This window comes from Macrotis lagotis, chromosome 2 (genome assembly GCF_037893015.1).
Source record: "Macrotis lagotis isolate mMagLag1 chromosome 2, bilby.v1.9.chrom.fasta, whole genome shotgun sequence".
Taxonomy (NCBI): Eukaryota; Metazoa; Chordata; class Mammalia; order Peramelemorphia; family Peramelidae; genus Macrotis; species Macrotis lagotis.
This window is the reverse complement of record NC_133659.1, coordinates 322,765,881-322,788,908: the sequence shown is the minus strand read 5'-3', so window position 1 is coordinate 322,788,908 and position 23,028 is coordinate 322,765,881. Positions and strand designations below refer to the sequence as shown.

Sequence of the window (23,028 nt, the reverse complement as noted above, 5' to 3'; positions counted from 1 at the left end):
TCAATCCCAGGATCTCAGCACCAGGGCAGGGTGGGGGGAGAGACAGGGAATTTTCTATGGCCATACCTGAAACAGAATCCTTGAAATATCCTCAAAGAGGAGGCCATTCAGCGTCCTGAATCAAATAAGCATTTATTAAGTGCCTGCTCTGTTCTAATCACTGTCTGAGGTGCTAGAGACACAAAGACTAAAACAAACCAATTCCATATACCTATTCAAGGCAGTCCATTGGACTACTGGACAATGCTCATTGTTAGGAAGGACCTCCTGTCATCCAGTCTAAATGTGAATCTTTTCAGCTTCCATTCATGACTCAACTGCTCTCTAGGGTCAAACCTAGAACACTAAATCCTAGGACTGTGACAGAATCCAAGATGCCAAGATTGTGTCAGTGAGTCACAGAATATCAGAACTGAAAGTGATGAAATGTAGTTAAATCTTTTCATTTAACAGACTAGGAAAGTGTCCTATAAAGGTAAAGAGATTTTAAAAAAAACCTCCAATTCCAGGAGAACTGGGTTTAAATCCTGGTTCTGCTACTGATTACCTTAGAAATCACCCAGTTCAACTGTTTGTTTTTTATAGATGTGGAAACTGAGTTTCAGGAGTCTCTGAAGTGATTTGCTTATGGTTAAACAGATAGGAGCATAGACTTAGTGTTGGAAATGGCCTTGGAAATTATTTACATCAGATGCTTTAATTGAAAAATGAGAAAACTGAAGATGGCCAGATGGCCGTAGGATTTATCAAACACAGAACTACATTCTCTCACCTCCTTGAGTGATTCCTAAAGCTGCAAGCACCTTCTCTTCAAACACATCAGCTTATAAATACCTAAATATGCAAAGTTCTACATATTTATGACAGACTGCAAGTTTCCTGAGGGCAGGGATTGCTTTCACTTTGTTTGCATTTTCAAATTCCTAGTCCTATAGTAGGCATTTAATAAATGCCTTTTCATTCATTTGGAAACTATTCCATTTTTGCCTTTATATCTTGCCTAGTGGATAGCATACAGCAGGTACACAATAAATGTACATTTATGGCCTAAGAAAGAAACATATTATTGTGAGATAAAAATCATAATGCTTTAGTAATAGTTAATGATATATAGTGAGTTTACCATTTTTAAAGGGCCTTACACATTTATCATTTAAATGCAATAAACTATTATTGAAAAGGACCAAAGTACTGACTAATAGGCAGTTCCATGTATGAATAAAGTCAATCATTTGCTTTGAGTGTGAACTGTCTCCTAGAAGAAGCAAGGTTTGCTCTGGCCTGGAACTAGTCCAGAAGTCTAATCTAGTCACTAACCCTCTACAATCTACAGTTTATTGAACAACCCTCCCTTGCCTAAGGGGTCAGGGAAGGTGACTTTGGGGGTTTCCTAGACTCAAGGGGATCATTTCCAGCAAGGAAGCTCTGGTGGCTTCTTAGAAGGAACTAAAAACTTCTGAGAAATGGGGAAAGGCTCTAATGTGAGTGCCTGGCTTGGGAAACCTTGCAACTGAAATAAGTTTCAAATAGAAAACATGCATCTCTAGTTCAAAATAATAATGAAAAACAATCTAGCTTCTGGGAGAAAATAACCACTTGGGGTGGGGAGGGTTGGGAAAGGGGAAGGCATTCCCAAAAATAAATGTGTCACAAGACAAAGGGATAGTCAGTGCGCAATTTAATTCAATAAACATGCATTAAGACCTACTATGCACTTAGGCACCATGGAAATGAAAGCATCCCTGCCTTCAAGGATTTTACATTCTTTTAGGTAAAAGTACCATTTACATAGCCAAGTCAACACAAAATATGAGTATGATGAATATATTTTAGCTACTTTGTGGTCTCTAAAAAGCTTCTAACTTGAAGTAGGTAATATTATTGCAATTAAGAACCATAATTGTTTCATTGGTGAGGATGTTCCATGATATAAAAAACCAAGCAATAGATTTGACTTTAAAACAAGCTTGCCCACAATTAGGGAGTCCCTCCAAAGGAGAATAAAAAATTGACAGGGAGTTTGAGAACTCTAAAAAAGAGAACTCTAGCGAAGAGACGGGAGGTGTACAGGCTTCACATACTACAAAAAACAATGAATAAGACATTAAGAGGCCTGAGTCCTAGGGCCATCTTGACCACTTGACTGCTCTATGGTAAGTCACTTTGCCTTCTTAGCTTCATAGATCTTAAAGCTATCTCAGTTTCCCCATCTAGAAACCAAGGAGATGGTACAGTGGAAAGAGAGCTTTGGAGTCAGAAGACCAAACTCTGCCATTTACTTCCAGATAATTTACTTTGCCTTCTCTGAGACTCAGTTTCCTCTTTTATAAAATGATAGAGTTGGTCTGAGGTTCCTTCTCGCTCCAAATTTATATTTCTATGAATCGTTTCAAGTGCCTTTGAAGTAGAATGTGTGAGTTAGATTCAGTAGGCTGGAAATGACCTCAGAGATCATTAACCTAATTCTCACATTTTGCAAAAAGAGGAAACTGAGATCTAGTATGGTTTGCTGGAACTGGAAGAGACCTCAAGGATCTCGATCTCTCTCTCTCTCTCTCTCTCTCTCTCTCTCTCTCTCTCAACTAATGAGGAACTGGGGTGGAGAGATGATGCAGGAAATGGAACTTCAGTTCTCAACCCTAAAAACCTCCATTTGACAAATGAGGAAAGTGAAGTCAAAGAAGTGGTAAGCAGGTCCTCTAGTCCCTGCTTTCATGTCCTGCATTCCTTAGACCTGATGACCTCCAAAATTGCTTTGAGTTTTGAAATCCCATAATTCTCTGAACCTGTGATCACCACCCTCTCCATCGCAGGAGCATGCCAATTAAGGGTTTTAGATGAGTCACCATTCTGTTTTTAAACCCTTGCCAAAACATCACAACAACTTGACAGGGGAGATGGCAGGGAGTGGGATCAGAATGGGGCTGGGGAGAGCTGAGAAGGGAGAACCCAAGGGAAGGGGGTGGGGGGCTGAGGTGGCATGTGAGCATCTTCACAGCCCCCACAGGTAAAGGCAGCTCTGGCAACAAGAGAGGCAGCCAGCCAAAGGTCCTATTTAGATCCTCCCACATCAGCTGCATAGTATTCATGCTCCACAGATGTTCACTTTAGATCCCATTTATCCAACAGGGAAATGAGCACTGGGATAGTTTGTGGTAAACAATCAGCCATAGCAAGACAAATTAACTATTTCAAGTCGGGCTCCACTACCTCCTCTTCAGTGGGTGGAGGGGATCTGGTGACAGGGAACAACCAAGGTTCAAAAAAAGGCCTAACTCTGAGTTTGAGAAGGGCAATCTTCAAATAGGTTTCTAGATCCTAACCTCTACCATTTCTCTGGCATCTGCTCTCCTTCTCTCCTTTCACAACTATCCCCTTACTGAGAACCTCATCACCTCTCACCTGGCAAAACAGCAATAATCTATACAGGTCATCCTATCTGCCTGGAAGCTACCCCCACCCACCTCTGCCTTTTCCAATCCATCCCACATCACACATACAACTTGCTGCTGTCCTCATTACCAAACTACCTTTGCTGTATCTGAATTTATTAATTTTGGGTGTATGTGCAAATTTATGTATAGAACACATGCATATAAAAATATACATTTATGTATGTTTAATACATATGCCTAGTTATTCTATATACATAATTATATTAATACACATTCTGTATATATATATATTTTATAAAACATTTAAATCTATTCATATGAATATATTTTGCCCGTCCCTAAATATATATATTTTACATACACTTATTTCCTCTCCTGTTTCAAGGTGAATTCATTAAGAATAAGGATTGTTTAATTTTCTTCTATTTGTAGTCTCAGCCTTTAATAAAGATTTGTTGAGTAACAGCTGCAGTCTGTCTTTCTCATGTCCATCTCATTCACCATTTGCCTACAAAATTGATATTCCTAAAAACATAGGTATGTTTTGATCAGGTTACTCCCCTGCTCATGAACCTTCAGTGGCTCCCTATTTAATGCTTCTAGGCTCACAGGCAACAGTTTTTTGAGGCAATAGGGTGGCCTGGTGGCTATGGTACAAAATGTGGAAGCAGGAAGCTCAGATCCTACCTAAAATACTAAAAAAAAAAAAAAAATAGGACTATTTTCATAGGTTCATCATATTGTAGCCAATCTTTTCATTTTACAGAAGAGAAAATCAAGGCTGAAGATGTCTTTAGCAGGTGCTAAATCAATACTTAGTGAATCCAGTTGGTAACTTTGTCCAGCTTTACCAAATGCGACAGAAATATTGCAGAAATAACCAATAAGACAAAAGTTCCTTGTCCTTGGCCCACAGCTAGTACTTAGTGTTTTTTTCATTGCTGATTGACTACCTGAGGAATGAACTCTGATGAGGTGTTTTCACCTCAAATTACATAATAAAGGTATGGTGCGCTTGATAGCATATTGGACTTAGAGCTCACAGTATCTATCATCACTTCAAAAATGTGTAAATAGAAATGTGGAGTCTCTGAAATGAAAGGACCACAGATGCAATCTAGGAGGAGCATGGGGTCATGGAAAGAGCAGGGCGGCAGGGAACCTGATTCACATCCAAAATCTACTTACCAGCTCTCTGACCTTGGACAAGAGATCTCAACACTCAGACCTTCAGTGTCCTCATTTGTAAAATGAGGGGATTGGGCTAGGTGATCCCCAGGGTCTCCCTCAACTTTAAATATATGATCTCATCATTTATTATCAGTGAACCTGTTTCCTTCTCTGTAAAAGGAGAGTTTGACTAGATAACCTCGAAGATTCTTCCAGTGATAAATCTGTGATCCTGTGATCCATGCCTCAAGAAGAATAAATTCTATAACATTCCATCAAGTGGCCACTCACTGTTTGCTGGAAGACTTCAACAACTCGGGAGGCAGCCCTTTCCATTTTTCAATAGGTCTAATTGTTCATCAATTTTTCTTCCTGCATCTTCCCCGATTTTACCTACCATTCTTTGTTCAGCCCTTTATGGAGAGAAGAAATAAGTCTTTTCTTTCTTTCATTTGTCAGTTTATAAGTCAGTCATTCAAACAATCAATAAACATTTATTAAACATTAAATAATGAAGCATTCTAGGCACTGTGCTAAACACTGGAGATGCAAATTCAAAAACACAGTCCCTACATTCAGGGAGCTTCCATTCTAAAGAGGGAAGACAATAGGGAGGAGAGAGAAAGAAGATACACTCTCATCCTAAGATATTTATTTAGAGACAGCTAGCTGCCTGATCACCTCTCTTTTCTTCTCCAAGCTAAACATTCCTAGTTCTTTGACTACCCTTTATAGGAAATTGTTCTTGACTCAGAAAGTTTGATCAAATCTTCCACTTATCCCTTAATTTGAACTGAATCCTACCATTATCATGGGAGGTTTGCTGACAAAAGAAACTTTGATAACAAAGATACACAGACTGGAAATAAAATGGGTGCCCATTGGTTAGAGAATGGCTGGACACAATTTATCACAAACATCAAATTATTATCTTGCTATGAGAAATGAGGAATTCTGAGAAATATAAAAGATTTACAAGAAATGATGCAGCATGAAGGAAACAGAAATGAGAATTATAAACACCAGGGATACAAATGAAAACAATATCAAGCAATGGCTAAGTTTCAATGAATTCCAATGGCCAATGCTCATCTGGGAAGATAGAAGAAAAGATACTTCCCTCTGCTGAGTAAAATGATGGGTACAGGACTAGGACATTGACCATACTGTCAGATGAGATCATTTTGTTAGAGTTTTTTGGCCATGAGGCAAGGTTCAATAGGTAGGTAAGAGGCTATTGAAAACAGAGAGTGGTATAAAAAAGGTATCAAAAGAACTTGAAAAATACAAAAATCACTAAAAATTTTAATTATGAAATGAAAATTATAGAAATTATAAAAATATACTCTGAACCCAATGGGGTGGGGGTGGGAAAAGAAGCAGATTGGGGAGAGTGGATGAAACATTCTCTCCTTGCAAACATATTTTAGAAAATTGGGTTCTCAACAAAGAAATCTCACATCCAACCACAGATAAAGGAGAAACAAGCCCAGAAACCAAGAATGGGTCTATTAAAAAAAGATACCCCCAAATAACCACACTGCTTAGAAGAATGGGATATTTTCCTATTTACAGATTGAAATCCAAATGTGTTCCACTTTTGCTTACTGTCAAATATGTTTCTAAAATATGTTCAGTGAAAAATGGCATAAAGAGAGGAGCATTAAATTGGGGGGTTTAGATTTCCATTCTAACCCATCAACTTGCAACGTGAGTTGGGCTAGCCTCAATATCTAAAAACATCAGATTCTATTTGTTAAATGTGATCACTAATGTCTGTTCTGCCATGTCAAAGGATCATTGTGAGAATCTAAGGAGAGCGATAAAGCACTTTGTATATGTGAAGGCTTGAATAAGAGTCCAGAGTTTTTCTGATAGTAACTCCATCAGACAGAGGGCAAGAATCAACACATGATCATCGATAACAATAACAGGGAAGACTGTTAGAGTACCTGGAGATTTACAAAGCATTTGACACATCTGAATCTATTTGTACCTCACAAAGACCACGAGAAGTAGGTATGATTACAATCACTATTTGACAGATGAGGAGACAGAGAAGCTCACTCAACTGAGTTCACATTCCAACCCAGGTTTCCTAGTTGAATCACTCATCTCCCATGCTGTGCCTGGAAAAGAGATGAGAAAGTGAGAAATGAAGGAATTTGGTTCGATCCTGCAAATGCTCTTGGTCTACCTCTTCCATAGCAGGGAGAACAACAGTGAACAAAGCAATAGAGATCTTGGCTAACAGATCATGAAATTTAATTCCTCCTGGCAAAGAGATGAGGACCATGATTGTGGAAGGCTGATTATACTAACAGATGAACTCCTGGGGTTGGATGGCTTTTTACCATATGAGAAGTAAGAGTTCTAGGGGGGCAGCAGCAAGAGAAGAGGAAATGGGAAAGGGAAGGGGTACAAAAAATATCAAAAGAAATCAATAAAACTTTTAAAAGAAATAATACACATTAGGAAGGAAGGAAGGGAGGGAGGGAGGGAGGGAGGGAGCATAGGCATGGCCTCTACCCCCAAAAAAGCTTTATAATCTAGTGAGATAACTCTCTAGATATTCATACCTATCTACACAGCACACACACACACACACAGTGGACAAGTGCTAGAGGGATTCAGGTTAATGGGTAGCAAGCCCCCTTAGACTCAAGAAGACTTTTTTAAAAAACTGAAATAGTTTTTCAATTTGGAAACAAATGTAATATAAAAACAGAAGATATCCATGAAAATATTTAAACATACTAGATTTAGTAAATTGAATTGGCAAATGGATATTTAAGGAGCTGTTGGGTGCCTGCTAGAGAATTTTGCAAGGAAAAACAATAGAGACTGTTAGTCGTTTTGTTCTTTAATCTTTTTTTTTTTTTAGGTTTTTGCAAGGCAGTGGCTTCCCCAAAGCCACACAGCTAGGTCATTATTAAGTGTCTGAGACCAGATTTGAACCCAGGTACTCCTGACTCCAAGGCCGGTGGCTTTATCCACTACACCACCTAGCCGCCCTGTTCTTTAATCTTGAAACAGGTTTTTTTGCAGACACTAAAACACAGGCAAGAAAAGACTCTAGGATCACAGATCTAGACCTAAAATGGAGCTCAGACACTCGTTAGTTCAACCTCTTTAATTTACAGATGAGGAAATGGAGGCATAGGGAGATGTTTGATCACCCAGGGATAAGCATAAGAGGTGGGTTTTGAATCAGGTCCAGAAGCCAGGGCCATGGTTCTCCTCATTGCAACACAACGATTCTGGTTAAATCAAAGCATTAGACCTCTGGAGGCCAAAATGCAAAGCCCCCCCCCCCCAAAAAAAGTAACTGAAGCTAAAGGAGAAAACGTCCTGACTCAAAAGAAAAGGATCCCCTGGAGGTGACCCACTAGCCTCCTGCACCAATGGGGCCCTGAGATAGACCACATCTGAAGCACTGTGTGAAGTTCTGGGCACCACATGAGAACAACCAAAAAATTGGGAGGGAACTGGAAACCAGATGACAGTCATGGATCAAAAGGCTGGGGAGATTTAGCCTGGAGATAGATAGACTGGAGGGGGGAAGGAGGATAGAAAACAAGAGCAAGACCTTGAAGGAAAATCCTATGAAGAAGGGGCCGGGGCAGGGATGAGATAACTCTATTTCTTGGGAACACAGTAGAACAGGACAGACTATTTCAGAAAAGAGAGACTGGTGGGCTCTCTATATTGAAAATCTTCCTAATAGGAGCTGTCCAACAGAGGCATGACCTGCCCGCCCCACTGGGAGGCAATGGTTCTTCAACTCTCATAGAAAGTATTTGAGTAGAAGGCAGTCAACCTCTTGTGGATATGGACAGTGGTTCTTACAATTCAGATTCACACAGATGGACTCTGAAGTCCCTTACAATTCAGGGAGTCTAAGATTCATTAAGGGGAAGTCACCCAACAGCTACCCTTGCAGAGAGGATGTAGTGGCATAGTGCCTAGATAGCTGGTCTCAGGAGGATTTGATTCTAGTCTCACTTCAGACATACACTACCTGGGAGATCCTGAGCCATTGTCTTTCCTTATCAATGTCCTGAACAATTCTTTAGGACTATAATTACTGAGCAGATGCCAATCTGTATAGGCAAAAATAAAATTCCAGGAAAAAAATCACCCGTTTCTCAGCTCAAATATAGTTTGCCCAGCCCCAAACTTTATGGATATCATCACCATCATAGCTACCCTTTAATAGTTTTAAGATTTACAAAGGATTTTCCATATGTAATCTTGCAAGATTCTCACAAAATAATGTGAGATGGGTGCTATTATTGTCATTATTTTTTGCAGATAAGAAACTACAGATAGTGACTAAGTGGCCCTGAGCCTCAATTTTCTCATCAGTGAAATGGGAATAATGAAAGTTGCCTCATAAGGCTGTGGGGTAAAAAATAAAACAAAGAAACCACTTTATCAACTTAATAGAGCTATTTCACTGTGAATTGCTATTATCCTCAGGTTCAGCTAAAGAACTGTGGTAAAAGTGAGGAAAAAATCATTTTCATGCATCAATCAATCTCCAAGCATTTAATAAAAGTCTACTAGGAAGACAAGGAAGCAGGTTCAAACTCTTAGAAGGACACAACAGCTATGTAAGACAATATCCTTGCCCTGGAATACTTGTCATTTCCTGGGAGATCTGAAGCAAATATAAGAGAATCAGAAAAAACCTCAAAAGGCAATATAATGGCAAATAAATAGTTCTGTGCTGCAGAAAATGAGAAGAATGAAGTTGGAAAAATGTGACCTGGACTGAAGCCCCAAGTCACATAGCGGATAATAGATTGGGCTTGGAATCAGGAGAGCTGAGTTCTAAATCTAATCAAACTACTAGTTCTCTGACTCCAGACAGGTCACTTAAACTCTTGGAGACTCAGTTTCCTCAACTGTAAAAAGGAGATAGCATGTCTCACAGTGTTACTGTGAAAATCAAATCTATTCTACATATAAAATGCTCAATAAACAATCAAGTGCAATATAAATATTAGTTATTATTATCAAATTTGTGACCCTGGACAAGTCACATTCCCGTATATGTTCTGACCTCCAACCTCAAGCCTTTGCACAGGCTATGTCCTCCATACCTATAATGTTCTTCTTCTCCACTCTCATTTCTTTGGAATCTCTAGCTCCCTTCATGATTCAACTCAAAAACCTCCTGCAAATGGAGACAGCCAAGGTGCCATGGAAACTCTACTGAGGACCTGGTTTCAAATCCTGCCTCAATCCCATCTACTCTTGTGACCACGAGCAATTTCCTCCATCTCATCAGTTTTCTCCTTTATAAAATGAAGGGATCAGACTAGCTAACCTTTAAGGTCTCCTTCCAGAACTAATCTGTGATTCAAGAGGCTTTCTCTGGTCTCAAACAACTGCCATTATTCCCTTCCTACAGATACACCACACACACACACACACACACACACACACAACCAATATCTATAAGTCACTTATATGCACCATGTATACTAAATAGATCATACATAAAATTATATATCCATATATGTAAGAATATATCATATATAAATCATAAATATATAGTATAATTAATATACTATAATATACTAAACTTACTATACTATGCTGTAATATAAGGGGCAGCTATATGGCACAGTGGATAAAATACCAGGCCTGGACTCAGGAAAACCCAAGTTCAAATGCAGTCTTAGACACTTTCCACCCGTGTGATCCTTAAGCAAATTACTTAACTCTATTTGCCTCAGTTTCCTCATCTGTAAAATGAGTTGGAAAAGGCAATGACAAACCATTCTAGGATCTTTGCCAAGAAAACCCCAATGGCGTCACAAAGGACTGGACATGACTGAAACAACTGAAAAACAGCAATAAGGCAGACTAATACAAGAGGAAAAGCTATAATGAAGGTGGGATAACCAGAGCACTTTCCAAGAGTTCTGAGTCTAGATGGTTCCTTCCCAACCCTAAGCCGGAGTGTCTATCCTCCTTCTCCTCACAAACTTCCCTGAGGTAGCCTCATGCTTCTGTCTAGGAGTCTCTGTCTCCCCACAATATGGCATTCTTTAATGGGCACATAACCCATTCTTTAATTGAGATTTAATTCATGTTGAGGGGGAAGGGGGAAACATTAGATTTTAAATCAGATGAATCCTAGCTCTTCTACTTGCTTCCTGTGTGACCTTGGGTAAGTCACTGAACTTCCTTGGTAAAAGCAGTGAATTGAATGAAATGACTTCTTAGGTGGCTTGCATCACTAGCTGAAAGGTAGACTTTTGTGTTTTTATTTTCTTATAGAAGGAGGAGGGGGAGGAAGGAACACAGCCAGGCATGTGATCTTCTGATCCCCAGCCCACATCCCCATCCATCGGTAGCCTCCTGTTCAGATTGTTGGAAAGGCAGGCGGCTGAACACTGCAGTAATATCAAGCTCAATTCCCAGAGGGTTCATTTACCTTGGCATAGAGAAAGAGTTCCTGAGCAAGAAGACTGCTTCCCAAACTTCAAACATTATCCCATACATGTGGCTACGAGATGGGAGAATAATTCACAGAAACGATGAAAGGTTTTCAAGCAGGTTTGAAGGTCAAAAGCAATAGACGATCTTTGCATCCCCAGAAATTCCTTTATACAGAGAATTACCAATTTAGTTTTGAATTGGTATTTTTCAGATCTAACCAATCAATTCCACAGAACCCTGGCCTAGGGGGCTGGAGGGCTATAAGATGAGGGAGAGAGAGAGAAAGCTTCATGAAATAGAGACCACTGTGGATCTGGAGTCAGGAAGCCAGATTTTAGTCTGATTTCTGCCACTAGTTACATGACCTTAGATGACTTTTTTATTTCCTGAACCTCAGTTTCCTCATTTATAAAATGAGGTGGCCTCTAAGTGGATGATTCCTGGCATTCTTCAAACATGTACCTATCACTGTTCCAAGCCCTAGGCACAGAAAGACAGACTCAGAAGACAAAATCTCTCAAGGAGCTTGGGTGGACACCTCTTTGAATTCAGGTTCCAATAGGTTCCCTTCAGTCTTCGGACTTGGGAGAGAAAGGACCAATAAGTAACTGTTATCTCAGCCTGTCTTTGTTTTGTTTTTGCAAGACAAGGGGATTAAGTGATTTGCCCAAGGTCACATATCTAGATAATTATTAAATGTCTGAGGTTACATTAGAACTCCAGGGCCAGTGCTCTAGCCATTGAGCCACCTAGCTGCCCCTATCTCAGCCTGTCTTACAGGGACTGCTTTCTCCTTCCCTATCATATGTAATTCTGTTCTCTGCTAGTATATGTAAAGAAGGTGGGCAAGCTGTGAGAAGACAGAGGTTCACATCTGTCACATACCAGACCCTCTACAGTGCTACCTGTCAGAGGAAATCAGATGCCAAGAAGGAGGCTGAAGGTAACAGAAAGAGGGGAGAAAAACAAGGCTGAAGGTGACCCTGGAGGGGAATCGTGGAGTTTTGAATTCAATCAAGCCACTGCCAATTTGGATCCAAAGAGAAGGACAGAGTTGTTTCTCCTATTTCCCTAATACATTTCTGTATCTGAGGCCAATTCCTAGGGCTCAGCACTGGACAGCCCACTGGAAGGTAGCCAGGCCTCCGGTGCCTCAGTTCTAGCTGTGGTTCCCCAGGGCACAAGCAGTCCACTATTCAGACAGGACGCTTCTTGGGATGAATTCCTGCCCTATGCAACAGACTTGAGGAAGGATTTCCAGAAACTCATCCAATATCAGTTCCAGTGCCTCCTGGGTCAGGGACCTGCTCATAAATGAGCCAGTCACTGGAGACTGAGAAAGACACTAGAATGGTTTGCCATTTCCTGCACCAACTCATTTTACAGATGAGGAAACTGAGGCAAGGCAAGCTGGAGGAGAAGGAAGAAAAGGCAATGGTAGCCTGCAGGAGATGTGGGATTTTTAATGTAGAACCCTCATGGTGGTTTTGTCTATTTAGATATTTTGCTCTTTGCCACCAATTATCCAACAAGCATTAAGCAATAAACATTCATTAGGCACCAAATATATGACAAGCATTGAATTAGGCACTAGAGGTGTCAAAAAAGAAGGAAATAGGCTCTGCCTTGAAGAAGCCTACATTCTCTAAGAAAAGACATCTCCTTACTCCCACAACCTTCCTCTAATAAAATAGCAAGTCCATTCAAGCAAGATAGAGGGCAGCTAGGTGGTACAGTGGATAAAGCAAAGGAGAAAGGTGTCTACCATGTGTAATTGTTTTACAATATTATCTCAGTTGCTATTTAATCCTTACAATAACCTTGAGGGGTGGGTGCTCTTCTTGTCCTCATTTTAGAGTGGAGGAAACTGAGGCAAATGGAAGATAAATGACTTGCCCTGGGTCACACAGCTATTAAACTCCTGAGATTAGATTTGAATGGTGAAAAGAGAAGAGGAAAGGGGAGACACAGAAGATAAAAGACTTGCCCTGGGTCACACAGAAGAAGAGTGGAGAGGAAGGTGGGAAAGAAAGAGAGAAAGAAGAGAGGAAGGAAGAAGGAAAGTGAGGAGAGGGAGAGGGAGGAGAGGAGAAACTGAGCAAGAATAGAGTACCAGGATTGGACTCAGGAAAACCCAAGTTCAAATCCAGACTTAGACACTTTCTACCTGTGTGATCCTTAAGCAAATTACTTAACTCTGCCTCAGTTTCCTCATCTGTAAAATGAGTTGGGGAAGGAAATAACAAACCATTCTAGGATCTTTGCCAAGAAAAACCCCAGAGCAAGAATCTAGCATTAGAGCATATAACTTGAGTCCACTGAAAATTTTTAAGAGGACACTACTGACTTTGCCACTGACTTGGCCTCTCTAGTCTATAATTTCCTCATTTATGAAATGAAGAAGTGGGACTAATCCATCTCCAAAGTCCCACCCAGCTCATTTTCTCTGAGCCTTTGACATCTTCTCAAAACCAGTAAGAAAGAAAACTAAAATCTCCCCAAGCCAAGTGAATGGTGATGCTGTGGTTGACAGATAACTCTTTTCTGCTAATTTTTCTCTTTAGATTCAAAAGAAGAAATGCTAATACTTTTTGTAGGAATGAGTATATTAGCCTGGCATCATTTTTTTTAAATCTCAAAGACAACAGGAGGAGAGGGTGCCAAGTGAGGCCTCAGGAAGGAGAAACACAACATCCAGGTCTTGCATCATCCTGGGGATGCAGGCTCCTAGAACCCAAGGGAACATCTGTCAGCTCCCCTCCCCCAGCTAGGATGGGAAACTTTCATTGTTTTAAGTGCCACTATAGACCTTGGTCTCCTGATCCTGCTGTGGGGTGGGGGTGCTTTGTGGGCATTGGTATTAAGACAGTAATAAGGGGTGGCTAGGTGGCACAGTGGATAGAGCACTGGTCCTGGAGTCAGGAGTACCTGGGTTCAAATCTGGCCTCAGACATTTAATAATTACCTAGCTGTGCGACCTTGGGCAAGTCACTTACCCCATTTGCCTTGCAAAAACCTAAAAAAAAAAAAGACAATAATGAGAGATGAATAATGGGCTTCCTGTTAACAGAGTTTATGGAGTATATAAGGAATAAATTCTTCTAAAGCTCAGTCCCAGTTCAGGTCTGAATGGTGTGGTATAAATGGCCCTGAATGTACAGCCTTAAAATTATAGATCTAAAGATGGAATGTGCTGGCAAGGACATCTGGCCTATTCTTCTCATTGTGCAGAGACCCAGAAAGAAAGTGACTTGTCCAAGATCACACACCTAGTGTCAGAAGTAGGATTTGAATCCAAATTGAAAGAAGGAAAGGATGAAGAAGGGGAGAGGAAGAAAGAGAGGAAAATAAGAGGGAAAGGATGAAAAGACAGGAAGAAAAAGGAAGAGAATGAAAAAAAGGGGAAAGAAGTGAAGCAAGAAAAAAGGAAAAGAGGAATGGAATAAATTGAGGGAAAAAAGAAAAAAGGGGAAGTAAGAGGAAAAGAAAAAGAAACAAGAAAGGAAAAGAAGAAAGAAAAGTGAAGGAAAAATGAGAAAGAAGAAATGGAAGAGAAGAAAATAAGAGGAAAAAGAAGAAAGGATTAAGAAAAGAAAAAGGGAAGAAAGAAAAAAGGAAAGAGGAAAAAGGAAATGAGGAACAGAAAGAAATGGAAAGGAAGAAAAAAGGAAAAGAGGAAGAAAAGAAAGAAAAGAGGAAAGAAGAAAAGGAAGATAGAGGAGAAAGGAAGAAGAAAGATGAAAAGTTAAAAGAGAAGAAAACAAAAAGGAAAGAATAAAAAAACAGGAAGAGTTTGGCAGAATTCGGCCTCAAAAAGAAGGGTAGTAAGTTAGAAATTTGGGGAAAGAACTAAAAGAAAGAATTGAAAGAGGGAAAAAAGAAGAAAGAGAAAAAAGGAAGAAATTGAGGAAAAGAAGATAGAATGAAAAAGAAAAAAGGAAAAGAGCAAAGGAAAAGAAGAAAAAGAGTAATAAGATGAAAAGGAAGATGAGAAGAAAGTCAAAAAAAAGGGAAAATGCAAAAAAAGAAGAGATAAAAAAGAAAATTCAGGGATATTTCCATTACAGGATGAGACATTAAAGTAGGATTGTAGATGTTTAATTTATCTTTGCTGTTTTACAAGAGAAGCCAGCAGATGAATCCTCTCAAATGTTTATCAACTGATTGATTTTGAAGGTAGCAGTGGTGGACTCAGTTGCCTCCAGCTGAGCCCTGTGGTCAACCTGCTGGTACAAATGGAGACCAGACCTTAAGATGCTACGGATTCTTGCCATGGATTACAGACACTTTATTGGGAAAATCCTTAACTCCTTTGGATGTCAATGATCTCCATCAGTAAACTAAGGATGACAGAATGGAATTTGAAATGGTTGTTGGAACTAGGAAGAAGGGGAAAAGCAGTTCCTGTCCTCAAGAAACTTCCATCCTATTGAGAAAATACGAAGTATTCAGAAAAGTAACAATGTACAACTGCAGTAATTTCAGGCAGCTTAAAGACCTCAGAGGATCATGAAAGGTCTCAGAGAGGTGCCATCTGAACTGAACATCTCCAAATGCCAAAAGGGAATTCACTCTGGCTGTTGTTGTCATCATCCTTCAATTTGACAATGATAGTAACACCAAGGATGCCAAATCTTGAAGCAGAGATGGTCAAATTTTCACTATGAGCATTATAGAGAAAGTAGAATACACATTCTCGCAATGGTAGTTGGACTGTTTTGTGTCCTCTCCCCATTTCCCCCTTAGGTGGCATCAATACCCTTCATCGTCGCAGATCTCTAGACCAGGGACAAAACCTAGGCCGCCATCATTTACATTCCCAGGTTGGGATCATTGTGTCATGGGATCACTATCCAGATGGTGTTAGGGAGAGAGAGACTGAGCCTCTATCCCCTGAGGGACAGTTTTAGTGAATTCTGCCAACACAAAACCTGTTGCTTAGAAGAAAACACAAATGCTACTTCACTCCAATTCAGCCTCAGCAACAAGCTGTTTAATGGAGCTGGAGAATCAAGGCCAAGGAAGGACGATTAATTTTAGTACTTCCAGAGGATGAGCAGATTAACTGGGTTCTCAGTCATACCAGCAGCCAGGGCTGGAAAGGAATGGTTATGTTTATGTGTCAACAGAGAGGAAACATGTCAGTGTGGATAGAATTTTGGACCTGACTTCAGGAGGACCTGAGTTAGTAACTTGTATGACCTTAAAGAAGTTCTTACTTTTCTGAGCCTCAGTTTCCTTGCCTGCAAAGTGATAGGACAATCTCATAATAATAGCTAGTATTTATAAAGCATTTGAAAGAAGAAAAGGAAGAAAGAGGAAAAAAGAAGAAATTGAGGAAAAGAAGAGAAAAGAGCAAAGCACTGGTGAATAAAAAGAGAAAAATAAGTCCTGGTCCCTGTCCTCAAGGGACTTACACTCTAAGGAACTGCAAAGTGAAAGTCATAAGGAATTCTACTTAGTTGATATCTATAGTCCTTTCCAAACTATGTCTGACCTTGAAAAACAAAGCCTTTGCTCCAGTTCCTGGCCCCCAAACTACTATTTAACAGTCTCATTTAGAAAATATTTTTCACACTTGTTGGGCTAAAATCCCCTTAAATCAGTTGGGGGAAACCTGACAGCAATAATTAGCAAAATATGTAAATCATTTTTTTCCTTTTTTGCCATAGAGAAGGTTACAATATTTTTTGCTGTTGGAAAAGCAGTGTGAGGCAGAGAGAGAGATTATCCCTTCTCCCTCATTTGTTCTTGGAAGTCCTATAAACGTCTCTGAGTTACTGTTTCCAGTTTCATGACCAGGACACACATCTTAAAACAGAATATGAACAGCAAGCTCTACTATGGAGAGGTCTGGAGAAAGATTGACAATATCTCTTTAGCTTTAGCTTAGCTATGGCACACAAACTCTGAGTTGTTCCAATAACCAACACTGGTCCCAGAGAACAGACAGGGAAGCATATTCTCTTCTTGGCAGAGAGGTGGGAGACCACGATGACAGAGTGATGTATACACCATGAGATGGAGGTCACAATAATGGCCGTTTTGGCATAACTGATTTTCTTTGTTAGAAAGGAAGGTTTTGAGGGCAGCTAAAGTGGCACAGTGGATAGAGCAGCAGTCCTGGAGTCAGGAGTACCTGAATTCAAATCTGGTCTCAGACACTTAATAATTGCCTAGTTGTGTGACCTTGGGCAAGTCACTTAACCCCATTGCCTAAAATTAAAATTTTTTTAAATTAAAATTAATTTAAATTAAATTAAGTTAAATTAAAAAAGAAAGGAAGGTTTAATTCTGGAAGTAGGGAGTAGCAGAATCTATAACCATAAAATGACGGAAATAAAAACAAAGACAGCAGTTAACCTTTTTTTTAAATAAGTCCTAAAAAATAAATATAATGACACATATGTTACATAAAATTCAGCTGGCAGAATTCTAAGACGCTTAACACAAGTCAGCCTGACTTAAGACTTTCAAGGGAAGCCAAGGGACTGGGGGGGGGGGGGGGTTATTTGTGTGCTCATTTCCTTTGAATCAAGTAAGACCCAACATTTGTAGGATTCAAATCTATGGGATTCTACTTTAGAGGGAATCATTTACTGGTAAGGCAAGTGACTCCTGATTCATATAATGATGCTTCAATAAAGTTTTGTTACTCCCATTTTACAGATGACTAAATAAGGCTCAAAAAAAGGAAATTCAAACCTAGATCTTTTAACAGTGGCTTTTTTAGAAAGGATCAGAAGCAGGAAGATGACCCATAAATAGGTCACACTGAGGTGTTAAATGGGCAACGTGAACAAATTGCTTCTTAAGTTCATTATTTCATAGTCATTAGGCCATGGACCACCAGATTTGGAAAAGGACTTCAGAGCTCATCTAGCCCAACATCCTAATTTTTAAATATAATGAAACTGAGATGCAAAGAAAGAAAGAGGTTGGACCAAGGTCACCTAAGTTGATCACTTGGCCCCTGGTAAGCAATTAAAAAATGCATTAATTGATCATTTATCTGGGTATGCAACCCTGAGGTTCTTAGGGAAAGCAAAAGGAGAAGGAGGAAAGGAAATGGGCAAGAAAACAGAAAAGGGAAAGAAAAGGGGAAAGTGAAAGTTTTCTTAACTTTTTTTTTTAAAAGGTTAATTGCTGCCTTGGTTTTTATTTCAGTCATTTCTGGATATAGAAACTACCACCTCCTACTTCCAGAATTAAACTCTCCTTTTTAACATAGGGAAAGGGGAAGGGAAAGGGAAAGGGAAAAAGAGGGGAAAGGGAAAAGAGAAGAGGGGAAAGGAAAGAGAAAAGGAGGGAAGGCTAATTGCCAATACTATCTCCCAGTGAATATCTGTTCCGTGATTGTTCTGGATTCTAAGACCAGTATTCTTTCCACTATGGCAACCTGTCTCCCTCGTGCCCAGAGAAAGAAGGGGCAGGGAGTTCTCCAAATAAATTTTTGCCAACTCCCCTTCCTCCCCCAAATGTTTCTTTTTCCTATAGCACTATAGACAGCTAGATGAGGCAGTGGGTAGAGCACAAGTGTCATTGGCTTGAAGGCAAATTCTGAAGGAAGTTTAAAAAGGGTATTTTTGGGGAGGGAGGAGGGTTATTTTTCAGATTATACTGCTGTTAGCACTAACCATCAGAAGTGAAGCTCATTATCTGCAAAGTGGAACAGAAAAGGACTCTGTAGGTAGAAGAGAACACTTTAGCTATGCACTGATGGAAGTGGGAGTTGGGGTAAAACCAACTCAAAGAAACAAACAAGCTGGAAGATCTCCAAGGAAAAGGAAGCAACCATTCAGAGCCAGAAAGATTCTTCTACAGACTTTGAATCTCTCAGTCTGAGGGCAAGATCCATGCCTTCAAGTTAACTCTCATATCACTGGCATTCTCCAAGAATCAGTCACTACAGTCTAAAAGAAAGAGATCATTTGATGTAGAGACCCATCTCCAAATCAAGGATCATCTGTAATTTATTTACATAAATTTGTCCCAGATTAAAGAGAATGATAGATAGGAAGTTAGTAATGATCCCCAGGGCCATCTAAACTTATCCCTTCATTTTATAGATAAAGAAATGGAGGCCCAGGAAGGTTGAGAGATATCTATCATATTCCCCTAATCTACAATTCTAATAAATTATCAAAAGAAGTGAGATAAATGACTAAAATTAATTTTAATTTAATACATACTATTTTGGTATTAATTGGCATACCAGGGTTTCAATGCAGGTTCTGACACTTAAGACCTCTGTGACCTTGGGGAAAGTCACCTCTTTGGTCTCAGTTGCCTCAAAATGAAAACTTTAAAGAGCCTTTCAGCTCTAGCTCTGTGCTCCACTGGAAGGAAACTGTTGGAAATTGTCATTTAACATCCTCTAACCAATCATTAATCTCTTCCTTCTATCGATTTTATTCCTGCCACATTTTTTCTCCTGGGGCCTCATGATGAGGTAGAGCAAATAAATCATTTGTCATTCATTTTAAAAAAAATAGCAGAAATTAAGTTAGAAACAATAGTTGGAGAGATATTGAAGATGATCCTCAGGAAATGTCCCTCAGGTTCTTCCTCTCATTTTCTCACAAACCCCCAGTGTAACCCCACTTTTGGACATTTTCCTATCACCCACCAAATCCTGGTGTGAGGAACTCTTGTTGCAGGACAAATAAGAAAAGAAAGCAGTTAACTGTGACTGGAATTTTGTAGCTGATGCCTCAAATCACCTACCCCAACTTCTACTAACATCAACCCCCACTCACCAGATCTTGGCATGAATTCTATTCCTTCCCCCCCCCCAAGATCATTGCTGATCAAAACTTACCATTAACAATTAAAACTGCTGGGGGAGGAGGGAGAGACCATTCATGATGTCTTTTTAAAGGGGTAAATGCTTACTAGCATAAAGGATATTAGACCTGGAGCCCAGGGACCTAGCCCTGCTAAATCACTTTCTGATTATAAGTCATTTGCTACAGAGTTATGTATCACAGATCTTAGAAATGAGACCTCAGAAGCCATCTAGATCCAACCTTTATTTTGATGGATGAGGAAACCGAGGACCAAGGATATAATTGACTTTCCCAAGGTCACATAATAAATGGCAGGGGTAGAATTAACCCAGGTCATCCAGCTCCCAACTCAGTACTCTATCCATTATGTTGCCGATTTGTTGTTCAGTCCTGTCCAACTCTTTGTGACTCCATTTGGGATTTTCTTGACAAAGATGCTGAAGTGGCTTACCATTTCCTACTTCAGCACCTTTTACAGATGAAACTGAGGCAAACAGGGTGAAGTGACCTGCACAGGGTCACACAGTTAATAAGTGTCTGAAACCACATTTGAACTCAGGTCTTCCTGATTCCAGGATGGGTGCTCTATCCACTGCCTCATCTAGCTGTCTATAGTGCTATAGGAAAAAGAAACATTTGGGGGAGGAAGGGGAGTTGGCAAGAACAGCCCCCTGCTGCCTAAAAACCATGCCTGCCATGAAAGGGACTTTCTCTGTCATCCCCACCCTGGAAAAAGCATCTGAGTAAGCCTCAATCAATTTTTGTGACATTCACTGAAAGAATGGAAAATTCTACGGTCATGATGGATTGTTGGGACTATGCTGTTAGCTAATGTTTTTGTAACTAATTCACTAAGCCCAAGGAAAAAAAACCTTGGGAGTGTGCTTGTAACCCCTGGGTACTGAGTCCTTGGTAGGAAGGGGGAAGGGGAAGGGGTACAAAGCTCCAAGACCACCCGTGGCTCAGGGAAAGAGTGGGCTATTTGTCCCCAACAGAAAAAGACTAGGGACCAGACACCTACTTTTTTTTTCCTCAAAGTTCACCTCCTTTTAAATTCAAAGCAGTGGTTTTGGATAAGCCTTATCTTGAAGCCCTCATTTTAACAAACTGGGATAAAGAATTGGAGGGTTCATGTTCCAAACCAGAACTATCTGTGTGTGGCCTCAGGCAAATTCTTTTACTGCTCTGCATCTTGTAATATAGTCAGTGAACCAATGTGAGCCCCAGTTTCCTCATCTGTATAAATTAAGGGGGGTTAACAAGATGGCAGCTGCATCTCCTTCTAGCTCTAAATCTATATTCCTATCAGTGTCAGTTAAACCAGGGCCTTGCCTCACTCCATATAAAGGGCTCTTTCCATAATGTCTTACATTCATGTGGAATAAATGGCTCAGGATGCCTGATGGCCCTGGATCTGGCCCAGGGATGCAGAGATGATTACTACAAGCACCAAATGATGCCTGTTTCTTCCTATATGCTAATGGGACCATATTCTTCTGAGGAGAACTTGAAAACCCCAGATATTCAAGAATCGTGATTCCGAAGATAGATAGGGAAAAATCCCTTAGTGAAAATGGATTTAACAAGCACTTTCCAGAAAGATAGCTACCATTTTGCCTTGAAGGGGATCTCAAAAAGCTTTGATGTCCCTTTAGATTTTATATATATTCATATAAATATTTCTAATTTTTATTATATGTTATCATCATATATTAATTATATACTATGACATATTATATTATGCATATATTATACATGCTGTTCTCAATATGGATTATAGTATAGATTTATGTATAATTAGATATGCTTAGATTTTAAATATAGATTGCATATATATATATATATGGTTTTATATATTTTGAACATGTGTTTATATACACATCTATTTATAAATGTGTCTGCAGACACACCACATACACACACATACCTATACCCAAGAGATCTGTGGGGAAAGAGGAGGATAAGAGCAGCTGGAAGAGGAAAGAAAATTAGATTGGAGCTATGATTTCATATGGACAGGGAGCTCCCTTTGTGAAAACTGCATCCATTGCTACAGATTGATAACTGGTCTGCAACAAATAATTTCATTGAATAGCCTAAGGCACTGAGAGATTGAGTATGGTTACCTAAGCCTGTATGTGTCAGAGGTTAAACCTGAAACCAAGTCTTCCTGGCCCCATTATAATATGCTGAAAAAAAAGATGGATGGGAGTAGATTGTGTGTGTGTAAATATCTGGGGGGGGGGGGGGATGAATGAATAATGGACTTTTTTGGTGCTGTCATTGATGTAGGGGATTCCCAGTAAGGAAACTCCCCTTACTACCCTTACTATTGTACTCAATATCTTTTCTCTGGTGTGGTTTTGAGGCTCTCTCTCAGAGAGTGCAAGAAGACCAGGAAAAGCCTCATGGAAGAGCGTTGATTTGAGTTCAGTCTTTTTTTTTTTTTTTTAGGGTTTTTTGGCAAGGCAAATGTGGTTAAGTGGCTTGCCCAAGGCCACACAGCTAGGTAATTTAAGTGTCTGAGACCGGATTTGAACCCAGGTACTCCTGACTCCAGGGCTTGTGCTTTATCCACTTTGCCAGCTAGCTGCCCCTTGAGTTCAGTCTTGAAAGGATCCGTGGGAACTCAAATGGAGAGGTGAGGAGAGAGAACATTCTAGATACCATAAAAATCTCTTGTTGAGACAGTCATTCAGTCCACTCCTCATCTCTAGATGGTGCTGCCCTTTAAAACCAAACAATAGCCTATTGCTCAAAATGTTCATTTAAAAGGAGAGATGGAAGGAAAATTGAGAGATCAATTAACCTTTTCCTGTTGAGAACATCCTCTCCCTCCCCTGACTCTTCCATGATAAATAAGGTCTCTCAGACATCCTAGGATAGTTATCATTTGCCTATCCTAAAGGGTAAAAGCATCCTGGTGTCTTAGAGATTCCCAAGGCTTCCAGCCCTTGTACAGTCATTTTCCAGGGAATCTCCCCAGGGGATAGGTAACAGAACCATAGATTGAAGAGTTGGAATTGTCATTAGGAGTCATCTCATTATGAAAAAGGGTAAAAACATCACTTGTACAAAAATATTCACAGAAGCTCTATTTGTGGTGGCAAAGAATTGGAAATCAAGTAAATGTCCTTCAACTGGGGAATGGCTTAGCAAACTCTGGTATATGTATGTCATGGAAATTGTTCTATTAGAAACCAGAAGGGACGGAATTC

At 39.9% G+C, this 23,028-nt stretch overlaps 1 protein-coding gene across 3 annotated transcripts in view; it reads right to left on the bottom strand.

Moving 5' to 3' along the window:
- The window catches only part of CHST11 (carbohydrate sulfotransferase 11), a 253,842-nt gene that overhangs the window by 144,057 nt on the left and 86,757 nt on the right, over window positions 1-23,028 (bottom strand). The window contains exon 1 of one of the 3 annotated variants that reach the window (XM_074226750.1): window positions 67-7,039. The exons of the other annotated variants lie outside the window; for them this stretch is intronic. The gene's annotated coding sequence lies outside the window, so the exon portion shown is untranslated. Of the gene's footprint in view, window positions 1-66; window positions 7,040-23,028 lie in introns of those variants that run through there. 3 annotated transcript variants of the gene reach the window in all.